This window comes from Somniosus microcephalus, chromosome 5 (assembly GCF_052327205.1).
Source record: "Somniosus microcephalus isolate GS21.2 chromosome 5, FLI_Smic_1.0, whole genome shotgun sequence".
Taxonomy (NCBI): Eukaryota; Metazoa; Chordata; class Chondrichthyes; order Squaliformes; family Somniosidae; genus Somniosus; species Somniosus microcephalus.
Window position 1 is genome coordinate 98,791,921 of NC_140991.1, and position 12,045 is coordinate 98,803,965.

The window sequence follows — 12,045 nt, forward strand, 5'->3', positions numbered from 1 at the left end:
GTTTTAAGTGCTCTTGCTGGGATGGACAAGAATGGAAGACCTAGGCTGGTGTGAAGCTCCGCCAGGAGGCCTGAATCACCTCTGGCTTGAAGAGTTATGGGGCAGTGTCCCTGGGAATGGTTTTGTCAAATGGGAGGCAGGGACATTCCTGAGAGAGAAACTCCCTACGGTAGGTACTGACTGCACCATTATTGCTGACTGGGGTAATTTCCACAATGTAGTCACCCATTCTGACCTTCTGTTTATTGCATTTGTAAGGGGTGGTGTGTGGGGTCAGCTTTGCCTCTGACTCCTGAGCGGTTCGAATCGCTCCCACTCCCTTGGTTCTAGACTTTGGACTTATTTGGGGGTTGTAATGAAATTGCAACAGACAACTGAGTTGGTGAAAAGAACTTGGATTTTATTTGAGGCAGGAAAATATACACAATACAACAATCTTATCACTCCAAAAGGGGGGAACACTTTGGAATATACGAGGGAGAATAACAATAGACAAAATACTTCACCCCTCCCAATTCCACTACACTAAGTTGGACTCCAGAGGACCAGGGAAAATGCTCACCAAACGACTTTCTTGACAGTTGTAGAGGTTCACGATTTCGGGGTTCTCTAGGTGTGGCGGTTGGGGCTTGCCGTACCCCGGACGCGGTAGAAGACTTCACCTGCGTTGCTTTTTGAGTCTTCGTGTGTCCGCTGATGCGGTCGGGTGCTTATTGGATCTATCGGGTAAGTATCCAATTTCCTTTGGTCAGCGATAGGGTTTAGAGTCTTTTCATCAAATCTTACCCTGGGGTAAGTCAGGATAGCACGGTGGCATAGTGGTTAGCACTGTTGCCTCACAGCGCCAGGGACCCGGGTTCGAATCTGGCCTCAGGTGACTGTCTGTGTGGAGTTTGCACATCCTCCCCGTGTTTGCGTGGGTTTCCTCCGGGTGCTCTGGTTTCCTCCCACAGTCCAAAGATGTGCGGGTTAGTTTGATTGGCTATGATAAATTGACCCTTAGTGTTAGGGGGATTAAATACGTGGGGTTACGGGGATAGAGTGGGATATGTGTTGGTGTAGTGGTTACGGGGATCGGGTGGGATATGTGTCGGTGCAGGCTCGATGGGCCGAATGGCCTCTATCTGCACTGTGGGGTTTCTGTGATTCTGTGTGAGCTTGTAGAGTGGAAACAAGTTTGCGAGTCTTCGGTTTCTTCCAGGTTGATTTTTTGTTGGTCGCGGTGGCCCAGTTGCTGGTAATATTTTTGGTTGTTTGTTTCTTAGGAATCGTGGCAACCAAGGACCCCTTCTCCTTTCCTTCCGTTCTCCTTCTGTTGTCCTCCCGTCGATTGATTGATTCTTTCCATTTCTTCGAATTCTGAATGACTGCTCCTTCAATTCACTGTCTGTAAAAGCAGGCCCCAATTAATGTAACACCCTTATTTAAAAAGGGTAGTAGGCAGAAGGCTGGAAACTATAGATCTGTTAGCCTAACATCTGTGGTTGGTAAAATGTTAGAGTCCATTATTAAGGAGACAGTAACGGGACATTTGGATAAACATAATTTAATAGGACAAACTCAGCATGGTTTCATGAAGGGGAAGTCATGTTTGACAAATTTGCTTGAGTTCTTTGAGGAAGTAACATACAGGGTGGATAAAGGAGAACCAGTGGACGTAGTGTATTTAGACTTCCAAAAGGCATTTGACAAGGTGCCACACAAGATTATTGCTCAAGATAAAAAATCACGGGATTGGGGGTAATATTCTGGCGTGGGTGGAGAATTGGCTCTCTAACAGAAAGCAGAGAGTTGGGATAAATGGTTCATTCTCAGACTGGCAATCAGTAACTAGTGGTGTTCCGCAGGGGTCAGTGCTGGGTCCCCAACTCTTTACAATCTATATTAACGATTTGGAGGAGGGGACCGAGTGTAACATATCAAAGTTTGCAGATGATACTAAGATGGGAGGGAAAGTAGTGAGTAAGGAGGACATAAAAAACCTGCAAAGTGACATAGACAGGCTAAGTAAGTGGGCAGAAATTTGGCAGATGGAATACAATACTGGAAAGTGTGAGGTTATGCACTTTGGCAGGAAAAATCATAGAGCAAGTTATCTTAATGGCAAGAAACTGGAAAGTACTGTAGTACAAAGGGATCTGGGGGTCCTGGTGCACGAAACTCAAAAAGTTAGTATGCAGGTGCAGCAAGTGATCAAGAAGGCCAATGGAATGTTGGCTTTTATTGCTAGGGGGATAGAATATAAAAACAGGGAGGTATTGCTGCAGTTATACAAGGTACTAGCTGAAGTGCCCGGCGGTGCCGAGGCTTTTTCGAGGGAATGTTGTTGGAAGAGAGAGAGAGAGGGAGCGACTGGGGGGAAGAGAGAGAGCGACTGGGGGGAAGAGAGAGAGCGACTGGGGGGAAGAGAGAGAGCGACTGGGGGGGAAGAGAGAGAGCGACTGGGGGGAAGAGAGAGAGCGACTGGGGGGAAGAGAGAGAGCGACTGGGGGGGAAGAGAGAGAGAGCGACTGGGGGGGAGAGAGAGAGCGACTGGGGGGGAGAGAGAGAGCGACTGGGGGGGAGAGAGAGAGCGACTGGGGGGGAGAGAGAGAGAGCGACTGGGGGGGAGAGAGAGAGAGCGACGGGGGGAGAGAGAGAGAGCGACTGGGGGGGAGAGAGAGAGAGCGACTTGGGGGGGAGAGAGAGAGAGCGACTGGGGGGGAGAGAGAGAGAGCGACTGGGGGGGAGAGAGAGAGAGCGACTGGGGGGGAGAGAGAGAGAGCGACTGGGGGGGAGAGAGAGAGAGCGACTGGGGGGGAGAGAGAGAGCGACTGGGGGGAGAGAGAGAGAGCGACTGGGGGGGAGAGAGAGAGAGCGACTGGGGGGGAGAGAGAGAGAGCGACTGGGGGGGAGAGAGAGAGAGCGACTGGGGGGGAGAGAGAGAGAGCGACTGGGGGGGAGAGAGAGAGAGCGACTGGGGGGGAGAGAGAGAGAGCGACTGGGGGGGAGAGAGAGAGAGCGACTGGGGGGGAGAGAGCGACTGGGGGGGAGAGAGAGAGAGCGACTGGGGGGGAGAGAGAGAGAGCGACTGGGGGGGGAGAGAGAGAGAGAGCGACTGGGGGGGAGAGAGAGAGAGAGCGACTGGGGGGGGAGAGAGAGAGAGAGCGACTGGGGGGGAAGAGAGAGAGAGCGACTGGGGGGGAAGAGAGAGAGAGCGACTGGGGGGAAGAGAGAGAGAGCGACGGGGGGAAGAGAGAGAGAGCGACGGGGGGAAGAGAGAGCGCGCGACTGGGGGGGGAGAGAGCGCGACTGGGGGGGAAGAGAGAGAGCGCGACTGGGGGGGGAAGAGAGAGAGCGCGACTGGGGGGGGAAGAGAGAGAGCGCGACTGGGGGGGGAAGAGAGAGAGCGCGACTGGGGGGAAGAGAGAGCGCGACTGGGGGGAAGAGAGAGCGCGACTGGGGGGAAGAGAGAGCGCGACTGGGGGGAAGAGAGAGCGCGACTGGGGGGAAGAGAGAGCGCGACTGGGGGGAAGAGAGTGCGACGGGGGGGAGAGAGAGAGAGCGACTGGGGGGGAGAGAGAGAGAGCGACTGGGGGGGAGAGAGAGAGAGCGACTGGGGGGGGAGAGAGAGAGAGAGCGACTGGGGGGGGGGAGAGAGAGAGAGAGCGACTGGGGGGGGAGAGAGAGAGAGCGACTGGGGGGGAAGAGAGAGAGAGCGACTGGGGGGGAAGAGAGAGAGAGCGACTGGGGGGGAAGAGAGAGAGAGCGACTGGGGGGGGGGAGAGAGAGAGAGAGCGACTGGGGGGGGAGAGAGAGAGAGCGACTGGGGGGGAAGAGAGAGAGAGCGACTGGGGGGGAAGAGAGAGAGAGCGACTGGGGGGGAAGAGAGAGAGAGCGACTGGGGGGGAAGAGAGAGAGAGCGACTGGGGGGGGAGAGAGAGCGCGACTGGGGGGGGAAGAGAGAGAGCGCGACTGGGGGGGGAAGAGAGAGAGCGCGACTGGGGGGGGAAGAGAGAGAGCGCGACTGGGGGGAAGAGAGAGCGCGACTGGGGGAAGAGAGAGCGCGACTGGGGGGAAGAGAGAGCGCGACTGGGGGGAAGAGAGAGCGCGACTGGGGGGAAGAGAGAGCGCGACTGGGGGGAAGAGAGTGCGACGGGGGGAAGAGAGAGTGAGCGACTGGGGGGAAGAGAGAGCGACTGGGGGGAAGAGAGCGAGGGGCGGAGGGGAGGGCGGGGAAGGGAGGGGAGAGGAGGGGGGGAAGGGAGGGCGGGGGGGGGAAGGGAAGGGAGGGCGGGGGGGGAAGGGAAGGGAGGGCGGGGGGGAAGGGAAGGGAGGGGAAGGGAGGGCCGGGGGGGGAAGGGAGGTCGGGGGGGGGAAGGGAGGGCAGGGGGAGGGAGGGCGGGGGGGAGGGGAAGGGAGGGCGGGGAGGGGGAGGGCGGGGGGGAAAAGAGGGGGGGAGAGGGAGGGAGGGTGGGGGGCGCCCCCCCCCCCCCCCCCCCCCCCCCGAGGGTCGCCCCCCGAGGTGAAGACCGCCGATTGCGGTCGCCCCCCCCCCCCCCCCCCGAGGTGAAGACCGCCGATTGCGCGCGCAGCAGGAGCTGAGACGCAGCGTCTCTCTCGGCCGGCGGGCCCGGTTGCCAGGGTAACCGTGACGCTGACCAAGCCAGAGAGAGAGACGCCGCGTCTCAGCTGCTCCTGCTGCGCGCGCGGCCCCCCACCCCCCGCCCGAGGGTCGCGGCCCCCCCCCCCCCGAGGTGAAGACCGCCGATTGCGGCTGTGGGATACGTCCGGCGGGCCCGGTTGCCAGGGTAGCACTGGACGCTCAGCAAGCCCCGCCCCCCGGCCAGCCAGAGAGAGACAGCGCGTCTCAGCTCCTGCTGCGCGCGCACCCTAGCGGCGCTGGGCTGAGGCTCGGCCCTCCAGCCTTCGAGTGGGGCCGGGAGGTGCCTAGCTCGGGCGTGGGTGCGGAGGAGACGCCGAGGCTTCTAGGCCTACCTGGAAAAACGGGGAAAGGTAGGAAAATTAATGAGATTAGATAAGTTAATTACTTTCTAAATCATTTTTTTTTAAAACAATATGTGTTTTAAAAGCAACGTTTTTTTTAAGACGCAGAAAGCGGGAAAAAGAAAGGAAAAGTTTGGAATCAAGATGGCAGCGACTCACCTCGGTTCAGAACGATAAAGCCCGGCCCCACACGCACCGATTGGCCCGGCGGCACACGCCAGCAACCTGGAATGAGCTCGAGGTCACTCTGTCGCTAATGAGTGGATAATGAGATGTTAATGAGCGGAATGTTGAAGGTTTTTGGGATACCGTGGGCGCAATTTTAGCCCGGCCGAAACGTAAATACGCTTAAAACCGTCTCGGAAGCGTAAGCTTTCTTTGGAGGTAACGCGCGCGTAGGTACGCCCTGTAACTTTCGAGTGCATACCCGCAACGCACACGCGATGACAGATAGACAGAATGACAGAAGTACCGATTTATATATATAGATTGGTGAGACCGCACCTGGAATACTGCATACAGTTTTGGTGTCCATACTTAAGAAAAGACATACTTGCTCTCGAGTCAGTACAAAGAAGGTTCACTCGGTTAATCCCGGGGATGAGGGGGTGGTCATATGAGGAGAGGTTGAGTAGATTGGGACTCTACTCATTGGAGTTCAGAAGAATGAGAGGCGATCTTATTGAAACATATAAGATTGTGAAGGGGCTTGATCGGGTGGATGCGGTGAGGATGTTCCCAATGATGGGTGAAACTAGAACTAGGGGGCATAATCTTAAAATAAGGGGCTGCTCTTTCAAAACTGAGATGAGGAGAAACTTCTTCACTCCGAGGGTGGTAGGTTTGTGGAATTTGCTGCCCCAGAAAGCTGTGGAAGCTACATCATTAAATAAATTTAAAACAGAAATAGATAGTTTCCTAGAAGTAAAGGGAATTAAGGGTTACGGGGAGCGGGCAGGAAATTGGACATGAGTCCAGGTTTGGAATGGTCATGGCCCTGTGGGTAGTGGAGCAGGCCCAGGGGCCGTGTAGCCTGGTTCTGCTCCTACTGTGTTCTAATTCTGTTAGATTTCAGGAGATGGTTTTATTCCTGTTCCTGGCTGGGGTGGAGATCGCCTTTACAGAAGGTAAGTACTGTAGAAAATATAGGGACAGAGTGATCTCCTGGAAGAGTTTCGATCGCCTAGATGGGTCGGAGAGGAATTTCCCAGATTTTTTCTCCCAAATTGGCCATTGGGTTTTTTATCTGGTTTTTCGCCTCTCCCGGGGGATCACATGGGTTCGGGTGGGATGGAGAGTGATAGAAGATTTGAGGTTAGGATCAGATCAGCCATGATCTTATTGAATGGTGGAGCAGGCTCGAGGGGCCGATTGGCCTACTCCTGCTCCTATTTCTTCTGTTCTTATACCGTTTGAGTCCTTGCTTATCTGCCCACCAAATCTTCTTTGGCCCATTGTCAATTTTGGCGGGCTCGTTAACATTAATAGTTTTAAATTCTTTAACGGGTTTCGAGCTGGTCCCATCTATTTTTAATTGATTTAAGTTGGTGTAAACTAGGTTCGGGATGGCCCGTCGAAACCTAAATTGGCTTTAAATGACTGTTTAGTCTTTGTTCCGATTAGCAAGTTTTGTCTTCTGCTGGGGCCAGGGTCCCTTTTGTTGGTCAGTGACATGTACTGCATTATGCATACTCTTGATGGCTCTGTAATTTTGGCGGGAACTGCTCTTTCGTAGGCCTATTGTCATTATATATGAATGACTGAGACAGTCCAGAACATTCCCAGACAGTTTGGCCTATGCCAATACCCAAACTGCTTGTTTTACAGAGGCCCATCCCAACCCCTTTGTTGCAGCCTTCCACAGGCCTGGACATGCCCTTTTAAAATAACCAACATCCTGGGGTTTTAACTTTAAGCCCCCTTTTTGGCCCAACATTCTTTAAAACAGTCCAACAATCTCTTCTTTTGGGGTAATCTTCTTGGTTTGAGGGAATCTGCAGAATTTGCGAACCTTTCACTCCCCCTTGTGATACTTTATCCACTATAGTATCATCCTGGCTGAGCAAAATTTTCTGATCCCTGGGAGCCAACCTACCCCTATTATCTAAACTAAAAACCCAAAAACAAAACACTCTCCCGTTCCCCTTTAGGTGTAGTGTTCAAAATATATACAAGGTACGAAAATTCGCTTACATCCACATCCAAGCACGGAGGGGGTCCAACACCCCTGCACCACTTGGTAAAAAAATTACACACGCACAGGAAAAATAATGACACACTCATCAAACTTTATTTTTAATAACGGTCAAGGTTTGTTTTATACCTGGTCATAGACTTTATTTTTATTTTTGTCCCATGCTCCCTCATGTTGTGAGCGGAGCATCCTGTCCCTTCCCTTGCACTTTGTGTACAACAAGTAGAAAACTATACCGAGCTGGCAGACCACTAAAATGTGTGAAGCTATTCGAATCCAAAAGGGACCCCTCTATTTTCAAAAATATCCCACCAAGGTGGAACTATGATATCCAAGATCTTGGCCCCTATCTCGACTGTCTTCTGTTCTAATGTATAGAAATGCTATACATAGCCGAAATGTGTTATGTAATTTTGCAGGTTGGTAATGTTTTCCCTGACAGTGAGGTGAACAGCTGAGGGTTCAGGGATGGGTACTGTCCGTTCCTGGGCCACTTGAACTTCTGCCTCGGGTTTAAAACAGAAACTGCTGTCACTCACCGGACACCAGATGTGCTGTCCATGCCGGTAGTGGGGCGCACTTGTGGTGACACTATGCCCCACCTCCTATGAATGCTACCTGTGGGGAAACATGGCCTTGTGCCATTACTTCCATGGTACAGTTCACAGGTTGTGCGCCAGCAGCTTTAAACCCGCACTGTGGCCTCGAATAGGCGTTCAAGTGCTGGGGACACAGTATTATGTGTGCTCCCCGGCTCCATCACCCGGAGAGGTCTGTACCTGTCATAGCTTGCTCCCACTTTATGACATAAGGTGGGACCTCTGCGAAACGGACGTGTGCACCCCCTTGAATGACACCAATTGTCTCCACCCTGTATACCGGTGCGGGTCGGGCTGTCCCACCCATGACCAGCATCCTCACTACTATCCCCATGATAGTACGGTTGGAACGTCCACATTCTACTGTGACAGGGTAGGCCTCAGAGGCTAGGCGGAGCTGACGGGCTCAGCGAATTACTTAAGACAGTCCAACAATCTCTTTTGGGGTAATCTTCTTGGTTTGAGGGAATCTGCAGAATTTGCGAACCTTACACACTTTAGCACTACAGCACAGTTACATACAGCTATCCAGAAAAGAGTAGAAGTTTCATTAACTCCCTATCATTGGTGTCGAGCAAAATCATCTAGAATGCCAGCTGCACTACAATACCTGTTATCTGTGATGCACATCATAATACAGTAAACTCTTTCGTATCCGGCACCCAAGGGACCGGGATGGTGCCAGTTGATTAAAAATTCTGGATAACGGAGAGGTATACCTACCGAGGCAATTTATATATCGGCCGACCTCAGACCAGAAGAAAGGACATGGAGTGACAATGGCCCAAGGTAAGAGAGCCCCAGGTGCAGGAACCCTGGTTACATGGCCACAGGTGCAGGATCCCCGGTTGCACGGCCACAGATCCAGGAGTCCCTGTTACATGGCCACAGGTACAGGAGCTGCGGTTACACGGCCACTTGTGCAGGAGCCTTGGTTACACGGCTGCGTGTGCAGGAGCCCCGGTTACACGGCCACAAGTGCTGAAGCCCCGGTTACATGGCCACAAGTACAGGGGACCCGGTTACACAACCAGAGGTGCAGGAGGCATGGTTACACGGCAAAAGGTACGAGAATCCCGGTTACACAGCCATAAAATATACAGTAAAGCTTACCTTTGGGTTCCTCTTTGGCTGGATGGCCAGCTGATACTGTGCGGGGAAGATTGCAGCGCCCACAGCGACGGCGGGAACAAGTGGTAAGTCATTCCCCACCATTTTCGGGACATTACTGCCCTGTTCCTTCTGGGGCGGAAGCCTCAAAACCTACTTCTGAATTTTGCCGGTTAGTAAAGAATTCCGGATGATTACGGGCCGTTTAAACAAGAGTTTACTGTACCAGTATGGATAACAAATGTCAACATATGCACACACACTAACCAGATATTGGGTACCTCAAGTTAGCATTTATTAAACCTCGCTGGGCAAGTTGTATCTGATGGTGGATCTTGCGCTTATTCTAATGTAGATAATTATTTATATACTGTAGTAGCTTCAAAGGCTGCAGTGTGGGTATTCAAATCTCTCCTCTCTAGGCTTTTCTTTAAAGTAGCTGAACTCAGTCAAAAGAAAAATTGTGTAACTAGGAAATTAACTGGCTAAATTATTGAAGAAAAATGCCTTCAAAGATATACGGTCTTGTTCTGGCTCAAATGACAAGTTAGTGAGACAGTGGAGGTAATCAGGGGGTGGGAAGCAGATCCCTGCCTACCAATCTGAATGTTTGCAGAGTGAGTTGTATGGTTGGACCATATTTACTGCCAAAATCTAGAGGCCATATTGAGAATAAAATCTGTTAGTTGATGTATCTGGATCGTATCAAATAGGATAACCAACACAAAAAGACAAAGGCATCTTGAATTTTTTAAAGGTATCTTGCAAGTGTCAAACTTCATCTGCTTCATCTCCTCCACAAAGAGGATAAAGATCTAAAAATGACTTTTTTTGTAGATCTATTAATTGTAATGATTTTTCAACTAACTTAAGATTTTGGATACTTGGTTTAGTTCTCTTGTAGCTGTTGGGTCCCTCACACACGTCGGGGTTGATCTGTAGTGCATCTTTTTGCTATTATTGAATCCTGTGCAGCTAGTATTTGGAACAATCTAGATAATTGGGGGATATTGGTTATCCTCAGGGAAGATACAATTTCTTTGTACATGATTGATGTGATTCATGTTTTTTTACACCCATTGGTAATTTGCTTCTAATGTTGCACTGCATATGGCACATTTTAGTTCATAGGATACAAAGTTGATTGTATTAATGAAGCTGACCATTCACTGTCACCATGTTTTTCCATTTTGTTGTCAACAAAAGCCAATTGGCTTTAAATACTTCAGGTTCACATTATGTGAGACATAGGCTCCTTGTATGGAGCTAAATTCCCAGATATCCTCTGCAGTATCCAAGGATTTGGTGTAATGGTAAGTTCTAAATTTTCCTTATTCGGGCCGTTGTTTTGAAAATAAATGCAAAGATAGATTTTCCTCTCGTGAGGAAAAGGGCAAGTGCGCTGATGTCAGTACCACTCGGTTCGCAGAGGTCTCTGGTACAAGTCCCAAGTGCTGGGGCCACTGCTTTTCTTGCTATATATATATGACCTGGATATTGGAATAGAGTAGAATTTCTAAATTTGCTGATGACACCAAACTTGGGGGTGTGGCAAACAGTGATGATATCAATCGACTGCAACAGGACATAGAAAGGCTAGCAGAATGGGCAGAAAAATGGCAGATGGAATTTAATACAGCGAAGTGTGAGATGATGCATTTTGGCAGAAGGAACAGGGAGAGGCAATATATACTTAATGGCACAGTTTTAAAGAGTGTGCAGGGACAGAGGGACCTGGGAGTTAATGTGCATAGGTTCCTGAAGGTGGCAGAACATATTGAGAAAGTGGCTAACAAAGCATATGGGATCTTGGGCTTCATAAATAGAGGTATTGAGTACAAAAGTAGAGAAGTTATGCTGGATCTTTATAAAGCGTTGGTTAGAGTATTGCATTCAGTTCTGGTCACCACACTTTAGGAAGGATGTGAAGGCCCGTGAGAGGGAGCAGGGGAGATTTACCAGAATTGTTCTGGGGATGGGGGATCTTGGCTACAAGGACAGCTTGGAGAAGCTGGATTTGTTTTCATTAGAGCAAAGGAGGTTGAGGGGTGATTTGATGGAGGTGTACAAGATTATGACTGGTTTGGATAGGCTAGATGGGGAAAGACTGTTTCCACTAGTTGATGGCACAAGGACTAGGGGACACATTTAAAGTTTTGGGCAAGAGATACAGGGGGGTGTGAGGAAAAACTTTTTTACGCAGCGAGTGGTGAGGACCTGGAATTCGCTGCCGACGGAAGTGGTGGAAGCAGAGACACTCAATGTTTTCGAGGGGAGACTGGATAGGCACTTGAGGGAAATAAACTTGCAGGGCTACAGGGATAGAGTGGGGGAATGGGACTGACTGGAGTGCTCTGCAGAGAGCCGGCATGGACTTGATGGGCCGAATGGCGGCCTCCTGTGCCGTTATGACTCTTATGACATAGGAACAGGAGTAGGCCATTTAGCCCTTCAAGCCAGTTCTGCCATTCAATTAGGTCATGGCTGATCTGTATCGCAACTCCATTTACCCACCTTTGATCCATATCCCTTGGCCTCAATATCTGGTTTCTTCGGGTGCTGCTCCACAGGCTGCTGAGCAGAAAAGTTAGGCTGGAGGCCAGGTTACAATAGTTCTGAAAATAAAAATAAGGCTTTTTGAATCAACAAATAATTTAGAAAAAGCTACAGTATTTCTACAGATAATCTAGTTGGAATAAGTAAAAGAGGTGCAGTTGTCTTGAAGTCTGGACAGAGCAGATATAAATAACAGTATATCAACATTTTAAAGTTGAAGTTTTGCTTCGTCAGTTTACTGAAGAGCAACACCCTCCAAGCCAGTTGGAAAACAAAGATTTTAGCTTTGATCGCGTTATCCTTTTAGTCTCTGGAGGGCAGAAAATTTTAGCCTAGCATTATTTTTGTCGGTGAGTTTGTCTTTCTATCTGTCATCAGGTATGATGGCAAGAAGTAATACATTTCTGCATCAGGTCAAGCTTTCCCTCCATTCCATAGACTGCCTTGCTAAGGCTAGCGTACAATTTCCTAGCACAATGTAAGTGTTTCACTGGAATTCAGATTCAGACCATTTAGTAAGTTACTGTAATATTGGAACTACTGGAGGGCTAGAATTTTTTTTTACACAAGAAGCAACCAAGTGGCAAGTTGTACTTTGAG

At 50.3% G+C, this 12,045-nt stretch overlaps 1 protein-coding gene across 3 annotated transcripts in view; it reads left to right on the forward strand.

Annotated features, from left to right (window-relative positions):
* Positions 1–12,045, forward strand: part of dazl (deleted in azoospermia-like) — a 147,911-nt gene that overhangs the window by 38,554 nt on the left and 97,312 nt on the right. The gene's annotated exons all lie outside the window — the stretch shown is intronic.